The sequence below is a fragment of the Tasmannia lanceolata genome, unplaced genomic scaffold, assembly GCF_043159265.1.
Source record: "Tasmannia lanceolata isolate RefF3 unplaced genomic scaffold, GAP_Taslan_0.1 ptg000016l, whole genome shotgun sequence".
NCBI lineage: Eukaryota > Viridiplantae > Streptophyta > Magnoliopsida > Canellales > Winteraceae > Tasmannia > Tasmannia lanceolata.
Window position 1 is genome coordinate 18,939,206 of NW_027518693.1, and position 18,931 is coordinate 18,958,136.

The following is an 18,931-nucleotide window of genomic DNA, read 5'->3' on the forward strand; positions in this document are numbered from 1 at the left end:
GCTCTTCTCTTCATTCTACTCTCTTTAATCAATGGGAAACCTTTTCTTTGACGTGAATTGTCTCTTACAAGAGATGTAAAAACATAAGAGAGAGGAAGATGGACCTAGGGCCATATTTATAAGAGATGAAAGCTTCCATAAAGCTTTCTAATCTCAGCCAATTTTCGCTTGGTATCTTGGGCCCAAAATTAGCAACTTGCTAGAGCAATATTTGGAGTACAAGAACCTTTCAAAACCTTAGGGCTTGTTCGACAACAAGATTTTTTTACGGGATTCTCCTCCTTTTTAGGTGTGGAGTATGAGCGAAGAAAAAATATCTCTAAAATCTCATTTGGCTAGCTGACCCGCTAAGGCAATTTCCAAACTTCCACCTTCTTTTTAGACTAAAAATTAGAATTCTTTGGAGCGACTAATTGTCGCCTCCGAAGATTCTCTTCAATCTGTTTCCCGTCCATTTAGTTAGGCTAGAATGAGATGTTATTTTAAAACACTACTTTAGTGATCCCATTAGATCTTTGGCATTGAAAACAAAGAAAAATCCGTTTTAAGTGAGATGGGTTAGGAATACCTCATGCCATCCCTGCTCCTTCAATTGGCGTAATTCAATAAACTTTAAGTCTTTTCCGAGCACGGTGAAGGTTCAGAAACGCCCTTTCGTTCTTCTCTTCCTTCACACACCTCTAAGTTTATGGGAAACCTTTCTTTCAGCAAACTCTCAACCTCTCGAATTGCTCTCAAGTTTTGTCGGAGTAGGAAGAGGGGCCAAGGGTCTCTTTTATAGGAAAAAAAAAAGAAAAAAAGCTCCCATAAAACTTTCCTAAAGTGCCCAATTCGTTTGGCCTCTTAGTTGTAAATTTAACAACTAATACAAGTCATAATTTTCACTTCCAAACATTACTAAACTTAAGGGCTACTAATATATGATGAAAGGTTGCTTGAATACAAAACCACAACCTTATCTGGCAACTCTAGGACATAGAACAATGTTCTAGAATTCCAATCCAAAAAGGAAACTCCATCTTTGGAAACCCAAAGAAAGGAAAACGTCCAACAGTCTCCCACTTGGCTTGCATGGGCTTTATACCTTTCTCATCAACTAACTTTACATTCCGTTCAATAAGTTATACCAACAACGGGTCATGTAATCATTGAATGATATTATCCAATAACCTCCCCACGGTCACGAAGTTAGCAAACTTACCAACATGAATATGGTCCACTTTATATCATTATCGACATTCCGCTTTCAAAAATACATTCAATGTGCGCAATACAAATAATGGAAAAAGCAGATAACTTTATTTATTATGATCAAAATTTCAAAAGTGATCACAATACAATGTCTATAAATTTTATGTAAAATCCCACCAATCAACGTATTCGGCCTTACCTACCAACCTTATGCGCGCTTTATGGTCATTAACGACTTCAAGTGGTAATCCTCTCGTTATTAGATCTGCTAACATAAGTGTGGTACCTATATACTCAATAGACATTAACTCAAGGTTTTAAATCTCGGTTTCGGTTTCGGTACGAAATTTCGGCCGAAATCTTGTAAAAATTTCACCGAAATTTTGGAAATTTCCGAAACGTTTCACTGAAATTTCCGAAATTTCGGGTGAAATTTTGTACTTAACCGAAACGTTTCACCGAAAATTCCAAAATTTCACTGAAATTTCCGAAACGTTTCGGCGAAATTTGGTACTTTTCCGACTCACTGTGAATTTCGTTTTGTTTTCCACCGAAACCGAAATATTTCTTTTCGGCCGAAATTTAAAACCATGCATTAACTGACCCTGAATTATTTTCCTCACGACAACATGTCAACCCGTTGACTCCTTACTTTATTTGTAATTCTTGGAAAAATAAACCGCAACAAAATTATCACAACACATTCTCAGTAACTTGCTTATTATCAACAAGATAACACCTTGAGACAAAATTCCGCAACTACAAGGCATAACTTAAGGCCTTGTAACACACTATAAACTCCAAACCCAAGGTGGAAGCAACTAATGGTGTATATCTTACGTTCTTCCACGATTCAAGAATTTCTACCAAAATACCCTTAAGCAGAACTTTAGGTGTCTAATAATTACAAAGTCAGAATTAGATCAACCAATTTTCTTAAGGACATCTTATCTACTGTATGTGAGTCTTCATTCCCGTATAGACGACACACAACCTTCTTGGCAGCTTCCCAATGATCCATGCATAAGATCACATTGGTACCTTCTAAGCTTGCCCACCACATAAGTTATGCTGAGACAGGTACAAACTCAAGCATTTATGAGATTCCCAGCTGCGGAACTATAGTGGATTCTCTTTATATGCGCGTGTTCAATCTTGGGGCTACAAACTTAACTGAATATGTCATCACTAACCACAAGAGGAACCACTAGTGAGGCACTTATCCATGTTGATAATTTAAGGACCTTCTCATTATAGGCTTTCTGCGACAATATCAGTAATCTTTGAGTCATAACTAGGTGAACATGGACTAAAATGTTCCACCTAGATCTTTTATAAGAAGTTTCCTACCAAGATATAGTCAACATGGCACTAGAGTAATTCATCAGCTTTGGGCAGAAGAATTACCTAGGCCAGGAGCCTGTGCTTGCTTGGTCTCAATATAACATGGACAAAATAATACTACTATAGACACCCAATTTTGTTAAGGTGGAACTAATGATAGGTTGTCGCGAGGACGAGTCTCATGACGAGTCCTAGAGCACCTGTCGTTTTTCTCTCAGTATCTCTTTAGATTATGAAACTAAGGGAATTTCTCAAAAATGAATTTTACCCCAGAGGTGAAACAAAAGCCCGTCTTTACACGGCGTCATGCCTTACGGCACAACCAAAAAATCCATTTTCACACGGCATTTCAACCGAGAAGTTAGCTTTGAGTAAAAAAAACATTCATTTTTACCTAAAAACAATTCGTGTTCTGAAAACGATCGATATTAGGTTCATTGGAATCTCCTCAGAACGAGGAATCCAACGGATCTGACAGCATGCGATTTGAAGTTTAAACGGAGGAGTTACGATCCGCCAAAACTCCCAAAAAATCCGTCAAAAGAGACGAAAAATCACATTTTCAGAAATGTTACCGACCCATGTCGGTTTTAGGTCCAATTTTGCACTTTGAAAAATTGGATTTTTCCAATTTCGTAGAGTGCAAAAATTTCGTACTCTGCGAAAATTTGGCCCGATCCCCTAAAAATAGCGGCCGGGGGGGGGGGGGTGTAAGAGTAAAATCAGATTTTAACTCTCTGAAAAGATTTTTATTTTCTGGTTTTTGTTTTCTTTAATTTCCAGAGTTATTTTTAGAAGATTTCCTTCTGGTTTTCCCTTATGAATCTAAAAAACCCTAGTTTCTTTACATTAGAAGAAAGAAAGTAGAGAAATTCTTAGGTGGCTCACACTGGGCGTCGGCACTTTGCCGAATTTTCGAAGATTCGTAGCAATATCCTTCAAATAACGTCGTTGTTCTACCGAATTTCGGAGAACAATTGGGCTATTTTTCAATAATAGCGTCGTTGTTCTCTTGAAATCTCAGCAAACCCCAAGCCCCTTCGTTTAAACAGCGCCGTTGTCCTGCCGAAACCTCGGCAAATCTGAAGCTCCTTCGTCTAAACAGCGTCGTTGTTCCATCGAAATTTCGGCAAACCCGAAGCCCCTTTGTCTAAACAGCGCCGTTGTTCTGCCGAAATCTCGGCAAACCCAGAGCCCCTTCGTCTAAACAGCGCCGTTGTTCTGCTGAAATCTCGGCAAACCTGAAGCCCCTTTGTACCAAACAGTGCCGTTGTTCTGCCAAAATCTCGGCAAACCCGAAGCCCTTTCGTCCAATCAGTGCTATTACGCCGCCGGTTTCCCGACAAGCGCTCCTCTGGTAAATTTACATTTATTTACCAGCTTTTTTCTATTACAAAATTCGGTGCAGGGTAGTTATGGGATTTATGGCTCTTTTTGCCCTAGATCCTGTAACGTAAACCCCTGTCTTATGTAAATAGGGCTACATTCCCTCTCCTTATCCCACCACTCTGTCTCCGATCTTACCATAGACAAAAGAGACAGAGACGAGAGCCCTGACGCTCAATGATGTTGGACAAACGAAGGGAATCATAAACCCAGAGTTTCTTTTCCCTTATGTACTGTCTTTTCCGTTTGATTTAGTTAACCTGATTGTGGTCAGCTGCGAGATCTTTCGGGACTCATATCACAACATACTACTTCAATCAGGATAACAACCGCTTATTTTCTTTTCTTTGTAAATTCATTTTATTTACCTTATGGAATTAAGCCTAATCCAAATAAAGGATAAAGAGACAAGTTATCCCGATTAAATTCTTCAAAAATGACAAATCAAGTCAAGAGACCAGATTTACTCCGGCAAGAGGCGTGCCTAACACCTTCCTGATTGTAACCATAACCCTTACGCAGATATCTGTAAGGATCATGTCTTAACAAACAGAGCAAAATTATAAGTTCTAGGCTCATAGCAAAAGAACTACTTTGGTTACTGTTCCTCCAATGAAACTCGGATATACATCCTTATTTCATCGGAAGAACATACACGGGTCCTAGGCCCTAACCTAGGTGGCGACTGTGAGTTTTTCATTCTTGTGAAATCCGGACCACAATCCCGAATTCACAAGAAATGCAGATCAACAAACCTCCCAGAAAACCCAATGTGGTGATCCCCCGCCGCTCTAGCGCGCTAGGGAAAAAACCGGCGCCCCACAACTACTAGAGAGTAGTACACCATTAACTCAAAAAATACTAAAGTGATGGTATCACTCCCATTGTTCCTATGATATATTCATTTATCCATGACATCTTTATTTAATTCAAATTATATTATTAATATGTGAAAACTTTAAATACCACTACCAAAACACCTGGTGCAACTCTAGAACAAAATGAGCCACCAAAGACATGCCTTTCCATAATGAGTCTTTCTTTAAAACTGGAAAGAAAGTCACTTCGTAGTCTATCCCCCTCCTCAGTGTAGCCTTTTGCGATTAATCTTACTTTATGCATCTCAATGTCATCCTTGGAGTCAAACATTAGGTTTAAAGATCCACCTATAGCCAACTGGCTTGACTCCATTTGGTAACTCGCTGAGTTACCAAATTTGGTTCCTTTCTATTAAGAGTAGCTCTTCCTTCATGGTGTCAAGCCACTGTGTCGACCAATTACCCATTATGGCTGGATGAAAAGATATGGGATCATGGCAATCCCACTAAGGTCGTCATTATTCTAAGTTCAGCGTATCTAGTCTCTAAGATGCACGTACTATTTGTAGGACAAGAAAACCAAAAACCCTTAAATATCTTAGGATAATTACTTACATAACAACTACTAATCTTAGGATCCAACTTTCCTTGTTTGGGGATTGAAGATTTTAGCCTCGGCCAATAAATCGCTATATGTGCAAATACTCTAATCTCAGCTCCCTACTGACACACAATTCTGTGGGACCCGAGGAGCCACGTGAAGCTCAGAGGGTGAGCGTTAATAGTGTAAAGAGCTGCGAAGGGCTCTACTACAGCACTATCCTGGCTACGGCCTTAGTCCCCACATATGGAGAGCTCCTTGTGGCTATCAGTGTTGCCACTCTCTTGCTCAAATTGATGTTTCTCAACATGGATCAGGAATCCAATGGGGACTAGACATAGTTGCCGCCTAGGATGAAGGGCCTAGGACCTTATATGAGACTATGTGATGAAAAAGGTACGTAGACATCCCTAAAGTGATGGGTCCGTGCCTGGTTACGAATGGTGAAGGTGTTAGGCACCCCATTCGCCAGATGAAACTTGGTCTCTAATGCCAATTTTATTAGTTTTAGGAATTTCAGGCGAAAAGGGGGTAAAATGGGAACAAACATCCCCAAATAATTGATCTATCTACAAGGTGGTCCTACTATGATCAACCCACTTTGATTGGCTCAACTACCAACTATCAAGCAATCAAACACACACGAATCGTCAATCAAAGGGAATTGAGCAAGGTGGGCCCATCTGCCATTGGATCTGAGTGAGAATGATGGAAATGGGGTTTGCTCCTCACTTCCCATGACGAGTCCACATAATTCAAGGGATTTCTCCCTTGAATTCCCTGGATCGAGGATGATGAGAAGGAAGCCTTATTCCCACTCTGCCCTAGCTGAGGATGGCACGGGGATGCGCAATCACATACACAACATAGGATAAAGAAAATCTATCTAACACAACCAATCCCCATCAATCACTGAAATAATACATGAATAACACTCAAATAATCCATTAAAAGGCGGGGAGGCGGAAGAGGCTGGTGCAACTCCAACGTTGCATAACCCTAGTACCTGTCTCCAACTACATCTAAGCAAGATATAATGCTAGAAAGTAACCAATCACATGCTGGAAAAGTAAACACACAAGCAAATTAATCAAGCAACAAACAATAATCCACAAGATATAAAAAAGTAAAAGAAATCGAGAAATCGACGGGGTGAGAGGACCAAAGATGCCAGGGAAAAGAAAAGGAGGATATATGATAGACTCAGGGCGATTCCAAAGGAATAGCCCAGCGATTCTGATCCCTAGAGATGGAAAAATCAGTCTCGCGATTGTCATAGTATATCATTGGGCTCAGCGAGGACATTCCCTGTGATGGGAGGCCATGCTACGTAATCACCTATGGGCTCGCGAGGACAGTCCCTGTGAAGGGAGGCTGCGTTACGTCATCGCCCGTCCAAAAAATATGATAAAACCTTGAAAAACCGATGAAATCAGGAAAATCGCAATAGAAATCGAAGATAGAATGAAAGGCGGGCTCCGAGTGACCTGGCGTTCATCATCCTTGCCCCTTTTGAGTTTTTGTGTTTTTAAATTTTTATGTTTCTTTTTAACCCTTTTGTTTTGAAAAGGGGTTTTGGCTCAGGAGGTTTCAGTCCGTCGTCGCTTTGACCCGACGAAATGTTTCCAAAAATTGATGGAATCCCTAGACTCGAAGAGAATCCTGACAACGCGCAAAGAGTAATCCCAAAGAACTGAAATAGATCTCAAAAGATAGAGTACATCCCGAAAACCCTAGAGGAATCACGAGTAGATGAAGATCACAAAAACCATACGTAGGTCCCAAACGCTGAGGCAAAGTCTGAAGGAGCGGTGAAGAGAATAAAGGGGTTTGCCCTTTCGACCAACTTGCTCCATATGAAACGAAGTCAATTCGACCAAGATATATCAATCACTTTGAACGACTTGTTCCGCGAGAAACGAAGCCAATCTGACAAGGTAATAGATCAAATGATTTTGATTGACTTGTTCCATATGGAACGAAGTCAACTTGACCAAAGAAAGTAATAATCTATCCCCACCGGCTTGTTTCATATGAAACGAAGTCGATTCGGACGTGGTAAAAGGGATCAGCTTGTTCCATAAGAAACAAAGCTAACTCAATTAGAAACACAATCATTCCAACCAACTTGCCCCATATGAAGTGAAGTCGATTGGACTAATTAAGATAAGAGACTCACCATCGGTTGACTTGTTTCATAAGGAACAAAGCCGATTCGACCGAGTAACATAATCATTTCAACCAACTTGCCTCATATGAAGCGAAGCTGGTTTTCCCAAGATAAAGGACTTGCCATTAATCGACTTGTTCCATGAGGAACGAAGCCGATTTGGACGAGAAACCCAACACTTTGAACAGCTTGTTCGATGTGAAATGAAGCTGGTTCGACCAAGAAAGGAGAAGAAAAGAGAAGGAGGGTGTAGACACCCCATTTTGACCGTGCCCTGCTGTGGTACCCGATCCCGCGAGAGGGGTGGGGCGCGAGCCGCCGCGCTCTCTCTCTTGGTCTCTCGTACCCACGCGATTGGCGTGTGCATTTAATTATTGATTTGAATTCGTCTTTCATGTGAACTTGGGATCACTAAGGCAATCCGAATTCCACACGAAAGAGACTGACAGAGTCGCCACCTAGATGTGGGATCTAGGACCCGAAATTAACCAGAAATCTAGACTCGCTACCTGGTTACGAGAATGGAAGGTATGGAGAGTTATCCGCCACATGCACCATTCCTGCCCGATAATCGGTCTTCGATTCCAAAAGCTAACTCTTTTAAATTTATTTTAAATGGCTCATTCAACTCTATGTTAATGTGCGAACTAAGTGACATGCATCATATGATCTAATTTCAATGAGAATCCTAAATGTGTATCTTGATTTATTAATTTGTCTGGATTCAATCTAAGTGAAAGTTCTCCTAGAATTCTAATTTCATGGAAAGTCCTAAGTGATTTGATTAAGTATTTACAAGAAAATTAATATACAAAACACCACAATTTGTTGTGGTGCCGACTCGCGGGTGGTATGCCATCAGACATCCAAGCTGCCTACGTACCCAAGCCCTCACTGGGATCAGAGTCGACGTAGTTCGGTGCACCTAAGCTAAGCTACTTATGCCTAACTCAACTAGGACACCGATCTAGACTGGATTGACTGTTTCAACAGTTTTAAGAGAAGTTATTTAATTCAAGTTGAGGATTTTATTATCCTAGGATTTCATCTAAGATGTTATATGATTCTTATCTAAATGCAAGTTCTCCCTTAGACTAATGCAGGTTAGCCTACATCCTAGTTTACTAGGCTTGTCCTAGGGAAAGAGTGGGTGACTAGTGTAACTAGACCTATGGCACGGTTGCTATACATAGCAAGCGTCTGTGATGAGGCTGGACTCCTGACTCTAGGACTCCCTAAAACCTAAGACTCCCTAAAACTTAGGACACGACACCAGTGTTCCTAAATTGGGCTCTAAGGGTTCCTAAAGGAATTTTGAATCCACCGGCTCTTGGGAATCTCGAATTCTTTTGGGCTTGTGGAAACTTTTAAAGTTTTCTTGAAGCTTTTATTATCTGAAGGTATTTAGTGTGTTTGGTAGCTTTTAAAGTTGTTTATTTAGAAGGTTTTAGTTTCACTTGAAATTTTTAGTGGTCTTTTGGTTAATGGCTTTTAACGGATTTTTATCAGTGGATTTTAAATGGGTGAATTTTAGTTTTGTTAATTTTAGGTTGGATGTACTTTAGATTAATGTCTTTCGATTTTGGTTTGGAAAATGACGTTAACACAACCAAGTTTTGACAATTGCACAAATTCGACAAACCATTGACCATTAAAAGATCTAACAAATGCAGCCCACTAAAACTGTCGTAACTCTTTTAACAGCTTGGCCAAATTCAACGTACAAACATGCGTTGGAAAGATCTTTTATAGGGCTACAACTTTGTAGTTCTCCATTGTTTGTAAATCTGTGATTTAGAGGTTCGAATTTGTGTTGCAAACAAAAGGACAGCAACATTAAACTGGAAATGCCTAAAGGTGTGCCGCAACCATTTTGGACTTAACTTTTTAACCGCTCGCCGTCTGATCTAGCACGAATACTCGTTGGAAACGGAACGAAAATATCTACGACTTTGTAGTTAACCATTTCCCACGATTCTGTTGTTTAGAGGTCGAAAAATCTGTTTAAAGTCTAACAGCTAGCACTATGACGGGAATGATATTGGCACCCCCATGTTTTCTTTTGATAGTTCTTATTTTTTTAGTGATTAAAAGACGGTGAATATGAAAAATGGCTTGAATAGGCCTGAGATTAGATTCAAATGGGATGTTTGAAAAAGGGGTTGTTTTTATCTACTTGGCAAGGTGGGGTATGGATATTGGGTTCTTGAGATTGAGTGGGGCTGTTGTTATCAAATTGGAGTGGGGGCTGTTGTTATCAATTGAAAGATGGAGGTTTTGTAAGCCAAATTAAATGGGTTTTGATAATTCATGTAAAATTCAAGTTTTCTTTCTTGTAAATGTTCAAAATTTTTAATGAATTGTTTTCCCAAAACAAATCCGAAATTCCTAAAAAAAAGCTAATGATTTTAAAATCCCACTCTAATAGGTTCTAATTACCCTAACACATTAATTATATTTAGCATAAGTGAGAACATGACAAAGGCCAAACCGGTACGAAATTAAACATGACAGTAACCAAAATATACGCAAAACAACACTCAATCATACAAATATAGAAAAGAAAATAAAATTCCAAAAGGCATACCTTTTTGTAAACGATATTCCATGCAAACTTATGGAGAAGAGGGATTCGGTCTAGAGAAAGGGCTTGAATTTTCTAAGAGAGGGGTTCTCCCCTTCTTCTCCTCCTTTTTTTCTTTGGATGGTGGGATGAGAGGGTATTTATAGGAGAATGGGATAGGAGGTTAGGTGAGGTTAGGTGAGGTTAGGTGAGGTTAGGTAAGGTTAGGTGAGGTTAGGTGGTTAGGTGAGGTTAGGTGAGGTTAGGTGAGGTTTGGATGGTTAGGATGAGAGGAGAGGTTAGGTGAGGTTAGGTGAGGTTTGGGTGGTTAGGATGAGAGGAGAGGTTAGGTGATTTTGGATGGTTAGACCCAGGTCAAGATCTGCCATTGATCTAACGATTTACGGAAATCGGGTCTCGGAATGGAATCAGGGTCCGGGCTATGAAGTGACCCTAGCTTATTTTGTCCCGATTGATGATCCGTAAAGTCAGATCAAGATATTAATGACCTAAAACATATAAATCAATGATAGAGGGGGTTCTCACATGGATTTAACACACTAAATTCACCAATCAGGGTATTTTTCAATTTTTCGGATCTAATCATCTCACCAGGTACATCTCTTTATCATTTTGTTTTTTTCAAAAAATTTGAGGATGCATACTTTACCAATGAAATTCTACGGATCAATATATTAGGTTATTGTTTGGTTAAAGTAAGGCAAAATGTGGGTGTCTACACCTGCACCTCCATGTTTTGTGCTTAACTTTTCCAAATCAGTGCGTTGGAGTCCCAAATTGCACCTTGGGCTAGCTTAGGTTCCCACCGAGCTAATTTGCCCAGCGAGCAAACCTCGGAAAGTGTCGTGGTACAAGTTCAGAAGGGCGGAGGTGAAATACGTCTTTTTCCATGTAAAAAAGGGCATTCTTGGGAATTTATGTTGCTTCTCTCGCAAGCAATCTTTTATGGCCATTAGATCAAATCAAAGGGTTTAGATTAAGAGAGAGAAGAGAATTTTCTTGCCCCCGTTTTCTATTTGGATTCCCCCTGTTAGTTAGAAATTTTCGAAAAAATGCTCATTAAAGGGTTGTCCAAGAGAAGTTTGGGGGGGCCGAATATATCATTTCCCCTAAAAGGGAAGGAATATATCATTTTCTTATTCACCCCTCTCCTCGCCTAGAGCCAGCCCCTTGTAGTGAAAGAGTAGTCATAGTTGCACCCAAGGGGGTTGTCCAGTAAAGCAAGGAGGGGCAAATACATCATTTCCTTCTTTAAAAGAGTGAAACGAATTAGGGTTGAGGGAGAGCAGATTTCGGCAGCCGCAAGAGAGGGAGAGAAGGGTTTGCCTTCTTCTCCGGCAGATCCGCTGGATCTCCGCCCCTCAAATCCTCCGGCCGGCCACCAAAACCCACATTTTAGAAATACTAGAGGTGGATTTCCATAGTCGAAAAAAAAAATCCCGAGAGAGAGAGAGAGAGGGATCGGCATCATTTTCTCGCCTTCTCCGGCTACCTCCGGCTAGCTCCGGTCATCTTCCCCGCTCCTCCATTTCCCCACCATCACTCCATCATCCTCCTCTTCTTCCATCTTCATCAACACCTTTTCTGCAAGCCCTCTTCTTCTCCTTCTCCGATCGGATCCACCGGCAACCTCCTTCTCCGATCCAAGCTCCGACCGCACCACCATCTCTCCCACCTCAATGCTCCAGTCGATCATCGCTACGCCAGATCTGATTTCCCTCTTCAAAATCGGTATGTGAAGGAGAATCTCAGATCTGAAATCTCAGATCTGAGAGGTAAAAAAAAAGGGGGGATTTGCAGAGAGGCTTCGAGAGAAAGAGAAAGAGAGAGAGAGAGAGAAATGAGAGAGCATTAGGGTTTAACCTCAAGTTTATCTTCTCCGGCGAGACTCTAGCCGGATTCCGGCCTTCGTCCTTGCCGTCGGCAAGCTTCTTCCAAGCTCATGCTCACTATGTAGCCTCACTAATCCTCCCTTTTTCATTTCCTTGTAAGTCACATACCCTAACCCCGCTTCTTTTTTTTCTTCTCTTTTCCGATCATGCTTGTCTCCTCCGGTGATCATCACCATGTAATCCTTGGATTTCGGCCACCAATGTCATCTTCCATCATCGGATCTATCTATTACCAGGTTTCATAATCCATTTCTCTTCATTTTCTCCGGCGAATTTGGCAGGATTCCGATCGTCAGATCTATGGATCCAATAATCGAAACCCTTATCTTCTCTGGTCCGATTCTGCAGCTAGAGAGAGGGAGAGATCTCAGATCATAGATCTTGGATCTGAGAGCAGGGATAAGGAGCAGAGGGCTTAGGAAGATAGAGAGAGCATCAGAGAGAAGGGAGAGAGCTAGGGAAATCTCTTAATTAGAAATTAGAGTGGGAGAGGGTTTTCAGAATTTCTATGGAAGGAAGAAAAGGGGTGAGACCATTGATCGGTCTCTTGGAGCTCTAATTCTGTGATTTTTGTTACTCCGGCGATTGTGCCGCAATCAATATTCCTCAGATTTTATTCCGGTGATCTCATGCTAATTGCAACCCTCGGTTCTCCAATCCGGTAACTCGGCCCATTTCAATTCACTCCATATAATTGCCTGCTTGTTTTCCTTGTGTTGAATATTTTGTACCAAAAGGGGTTTGGGTCTTCTGCTGTTCTTCTCTTTTTCTGTTTGCTTTGCATATGTAATGCCTGATGATGTTGTTCTTCTCTTTTTCTTTTTTTTTCTTTTTTATGCTTCGTTGAATTTCACTATGGTCATTCAATTTCACTTCATGAAAGCATCCACAATTGTTTTACATGGGCCCTTTCTTCCTCGAATTGTTTATTAAGAACATGGGAAATAGTTTTATGCATATGTTGTTCATTTGGATTTGAAACTTTACTCATTTTTGTTGTCTGCAAAATGGAATTGTTTAATTGAAGAAGGAAATCAGATGACTACTCTATTCGATGTTATCGACATGAGTACTGTTTGATTTCAAGGCGGTTTGTAGAAATATTATATGTGAATGAAATCAGATGATTACTTTGGCATCATCTGATTTCGTTGAAGTCCCCGTATTGGGGTTTATGGTTGGCTTTGAAGTGTTTGATATTGTTTTTACTTCATTAGGCTACCTAGCGGCTGGTCTGGGCTAATTAATGTTGTTTATCATGTTATAATTGCTATTATTATTGTTTATCTTTTTTTTTTTTTTTAGCTTAACCTCAAGGAGGTTGCTTTGATTTTGATAAATGGTGTACCTATAGGAGGCATGCCTTGCCTCATTTAGAGAGCCTTTGAATCATTCGTTTGTGTGGTGATGTTATCGGGGGAGTCTTTGACTCATTTGATCTTTATTGATGTTATTAGGGAGTCATCTGTCTTGGCTTTATAAGTAATTAGCCTTTAGAAGGCCTGCTTGGCCTCATTTGTAGAATCTTCTCTGAGGTTGCACCTCAATTTGTGCCTCTGTTAATTAGAGACCAATTTAGTCAATTAGTTGTCTTAGCCTTGCTTACCCCTTGAGGGCAATGATAAGGTTGCTTGGAGCCCATCTTTGTGTGTGTTTGGGAGATCCGTCCAGTCTCATTCTCTCGCTAGTTCTCCTCTTTGTGCGTCGTTTGGTTTTTGGGAGAACACCCCACTCGGCTTGGCTTCATACCCTCACCCTTATGGGTATTGGGTTGCACATTTGTTGCACCCTAGGGCTAGGTAGCTGTCCGGCCCGGCTGGGTGTTTTACCTCTGCCAAATGTGCACAAATTCTTATTCCTTTTTACTTGTGAGCTTCTCCTTATTCGATAGTTCATTCGCATAGGAGTTAGCCCTTGATTAGAGAGTCTTTGACTCATTCATCCTTTATATGGTGTTATTAGAGAGTCTTTGACTCATTTGCCTTTTAGGTGGTGTTATAGGAGAGTTTTTGACTCATTTGTCTTTAATGTAGTGTTATTAGAGAGTCTTTGACTCATTTATCCTTTAATTAGCATTAGTGGAGTCTTTGACTCGTGTTTCTTTCTCTTTTAGAGAGTCTTTGATTCGTTTATCCTTTAGTCGGTGTTTTTGGAGTCTTTGACTCGTGTTCCATCTCTTAGAGAGTCTTTGACTCATTTATCCTTTAGTCAGTGTTTTTGGAGTCTTTGACTCGTGTTTTCATCTCTTAGAGAGTCTTTGACTCGTGTATCCTTTAGTTGTTGTCAGTGGAGTCTTTGACTCGTGTGTTCTTCTCTCTTAGAGAGTCTTCGAATCGTGTTTCCATTTCTTTCAGAGAATCTTTGGCTCATTTATTCCTTTGGTGATGTTATTAGAGAGTCTTTGACTCATTTATCTCTTTCGCAGTTTTCTTAGAGAGTCTTTGACTCATTTGTACTTTCAGTTGGATTTATTAGAGAGTCTTTGACTCGCCTTTCCTTTTGCAGTCATTAGAGAGTCTTTGACTCCGTTATCTCATTTTCAGTGTTATCAGTTGCTCTTATTAGAGAGTCTTTGACTCATTTATCCTCCAGTTGCTCTTATTAGAGAGTCTTTGACTCATTTATCCTCTAGTTGCTTTTATTAGAGAGTCTTTGACTCGGTTGCTTCCTTTGTGCTGTTATTAGAGAGTCTTTGACTCATTTGCTCTTATAACGGTATTATTAGAGCATAGTTTCCCTTATTCACCCTAGGGTTTGTCCCTAGGGTGTTATTTTGTATATTCCCTCCGGTCTTTGGCCAAAAGGGTGAAAACATCAGAAATTTTAAAATCCATAAACATTGAAATCATCAAAAATCTCAAAAACATTAGAAACTTAAAACATAAAAAATAGTTGATTTGCTGTAAGTGTTTGTTAGTTTGAGAGTTCGTTTCGAACTACGTTGGCTTGATCCTCTCTCACGAGGTACGTAGTGCAGCTTGGGATACATATCCCGAGTCCAGCCAAACTTTGTAAATAAAAATGCTTTAACCCTTCAACTTTAAAACCTTGTTTTTAACAAAAATCTTTCTCTAGAGTTAGGAGTTTGTCCTAGATAGAGAGTTTTAGAGTTAGGAGTTCGTCTTTGATTTGTTGTGTGCTTGTTTGTGTTTGTTTTAGAGTTAGGGGTTTGTCCTAGCTAGGAGTGCCTCCGTCCGGTTAGTTGGCGATTCACATCGCCGACTGATGACTAGGTCTTGGATACGTTAGCAATCCTATTGTTTTCCTTAGGGCACACAGCCTAGTTACACATAGGTTGTAGGATCCACCTGCATTAGCTTAGGGCTAACTAGCATTTAGTTAGGGCATATAGGGAGTCCTAAAATCTACAATTCACTGGAATTTAAATAATAGTTCAAGAAGCTTTAATAACTAGTCCGGTCTTTTAGATCGAGTCTAAGATAGAGGTCTAGGTGTCTTAGGCATCCTAGCTTAGAATAGGCGCGAAGAACTACGTTGCCTTGATTCTCGTGGAGGCGGGGATACGTAGGCTTCTTTGGATGAACATCAGACCATCCGAAGACTCGGGCTAAATCGTTTAGAGTCTTATGATTTGTTGTGTTGTGTTATATTGTATATTTTGTTGTGTTTTCTTACTTTCTTGTGCAGACCTATACCTTTAGCTGTAGCATGCATGTGTTCGTCCACCAGAACTTAGACACCCTTTAGGCAAGTCACTCATAACCTAGCTATGCTTGGGCAACACATCTTTCATTTTATTTTATGGGTGTTTATTATCTTTGTCCTCAGGAAATGCATGCTTAGGTAGACGACTCCTGAGGATTGTTCCCATTTCACATGATTTTTTGCCTAAAACTCTTCGAGGTTAATAATAAATGGCATGAGAGACCAAGTGTTCGCACTCGGGCGAATTGGAGGCGCTCTTCGGACCTTCTCCATTCGTCATCAGGCACGGACCTTCTGTATCTCTGGTTATCCATTGCAAACAGAGCATTTGTTTTGGTTCCATGGCGTGTCCATGGATGGCGACTCTGAGTTATTTTTAGGTACATCTTGGTTTCGAGCCCTGGCTCCTGATCAGGATGTATCTCATTCGTTTTGTATCGCCACTCATGCTATGCTACGAGGGTGGCACCTGTTTCGAGAGTTCCCTGGTAGAGCTCTCCTTCACTTTGTGGAGATCTAGAGGGTGGTAGGGACCCGTTCCCTCCCCGTCCTCAGGATCGGGGTCCACAGAGGGCTCCGAGTAGCCCCATCACAGCCCATTTCTTCCCCTTTAAACCAACGTCAAAATCAAGGTTCTTACACCATGGATTTCCGAAAACAAGATTCACATTCTGTCCCCCTTTAACTACAAAAGGAATTTAACCCCAAGGTCAAAACAAACACTCTCAATTGAAGTTCGTGAAAATCTGATCAAAAGATCTCCCCCTCCCCCTACTTCAGTTCCATGAGCGAAATGAAGAATTCTTTAAAGAAAACATTGGGTGTCCTATAAAGCCGAAATCAGCAGCTCATAGGATCTCTATATACACTGCTTTGTTTTGGATATTTTTTCAAAGACATTCTGTACTACATCTCCAGATACTCGCAAAATCATGAATGATGATGGGTCGAATGAACAGCCCAGCTCCTATTAGTGCATAAACAAAGATAAGTAAGATGTAATCCTAACTTTGAAGTGTAATAAATCTCACATGCTCGCGAATACATGGCTAAAGAAAGAGATGTGCACATTATCAAATTTAAATGAAAAGAATGCGCATCCCATTCCATATGCTTCGATGAACACGAAGTTAAGACAGATTGGTGTGTAGTTCGAAATCCAGATTCTGGAAAGGGCTTGTCATGAGAAATCAATAAACCTCACTTCAGGGGTCCAAGTAAATTGAGATTGTTATCCTATACTTTCTGAGATCAACATTCAGCCATCTAGTAATCAAAACTCAATCCCTGACCACGAAGAAATTAACATCGGAAATGAAACGAAGATTGAAGAGCCAAAATAGGGAAAACATAGGTACCTTGCACATGCCCCAACAGCTTGAATCCACACATAGAAACAGAACATATCAATTCCTTTGTAAATGCCCAAATAACTCGAATTCACAAACACCATACAAGAAATAACTTCCAAGCCGTATACCCAAACATATAAAGGAGAAAATCCAGGTTGTTTTGCTAAGGTCTCAATAGTCTAGACAAACACATACTATGAAAATAACTTCTAAATCATATGCCTCAGCCCTCGGAAGAAAGAAAAACACAATCACCCTACAAATAATCTAACTGCTAGAACCCATTTGCACTATGAGAAGATATGATCTCTGAATCATATATCGACACACATATAGGAAGAAACCATGATTCCTATCGAAACATATTAGTGAAAACCTGAATTTTAAGATTCAAGAAAATCCCGCAAAAATCTATTACTCGTGTAACAATTTCCTATACAAGAGATAAATGGGAAATCATCACATTATTAGAAAAATAGTGATTGAGAGCCAAAACACAATGGAAGCAAAGAACAAATCCAGAATTAATGTAAAAGGGGTTTACTGACAATAGTAAGGGCTGGCAAGATGGGTCGCACCTTGGTGTGAAGAAGACGATTATGGCTAGATGTTTAGGCTTCGCCGGAGGGGTTGGAATTGTGAAGATGAGTTGCCGGTGAAGAAAAATTGCTGGTATGAGTCTATGAGAGATCCTTTTCAACCCCTAACTCGTTTTCTTACATAGGGAAGTAACATATTTAGGACTTCCCCTTTCTCTTCCTGGACAGCCCCCTGTAAATAAAGAAAGGATATATTTCGCCCCCTTTTCTCCCTTGCCACCCCATTTTAGAGAGGAAGTGACACATTTGTCCTCCCCTTTCTTCCTTGGACAGCCCCTTGTAGTGTATTCATGGCTATTTTTTTGAAAAAGAAAGGGGTGGTCTTGGTACAAGGGGAGGGAAATATACTCTTCTTTTTTTGGAAATGATCTTAGCATAACCATGTTTCGATAATTACACCAATTCATCTTGTCTTTTCTTCAATTTTTCCCATTTTATCTAGCAGGGGCACTCTTGGGAATGGTAACAACCTTTTAGGCAACTCTTTATGCTTAAACGGACAAGGTGGGTTAGCGAAAATATCAAAATAAGGTTGTACAATTAAGCTTCGAAACTTGGGGACTCACATAGGGGAGTGTCAATACCAATACTCTGGGGCCTTTGCATTTTTCAAATTTCAGGAAAAATAAGAGAGAAGATGGAGGCATCTGAATGAAGGATTCTATGGGGAATCTGGGGCTTTTTTGGGTTGCGAAAAATGTTCAACAGGCTTTTCAACAGGGAATTTCTCGGCTTTTTAGGGTTCTTTTGCACTCAGAAGTTGGTTATTTTCGGAAATTTCAGGATTGGTTCCTGACACTTCAAGGATTGATTTCGAGAACTTGTGTAGACACCCCCATTTTGCTCTGCTTTGATCAACAAAGAAATTAGGGTTTCGCTGTCAATTTTTCAGTATTTTCCATTCCCGTGTTCGTCCCTTACGCTTTCTCAAATCTTTCTGGTCATTCCTGCAATGTTCTGATTTTTTTTTTTTTTTTTTTCCGTTGAGTATTGAGAAGGGTTATTCATGAGAATCCGAGCAAAAGAGAATGTGGGACCCGCTGGTGTGGGACCCGTTTGTGTGGGACCCGCTGGTGTGGGACCTGCTAGTGTGGGACCTGCTAGTGTGGGACCCGTTTGTGTGGGACCCGCTGATGTGGGACCCGTTTGTGTGGGACCCGCTGATGTGGGACCCGCTTGTGTAGGGCCCGCTGATGTGGGGCCCGCTTGTGCGGAACCCACAAAGTGGGACTCACCATTAGCATGACTTAACTTTCTCTACCATTTCCACTAACTTCATTTTTCCCTTTAAAATAACACCATTATCTCCATTACCATTATATATTCCA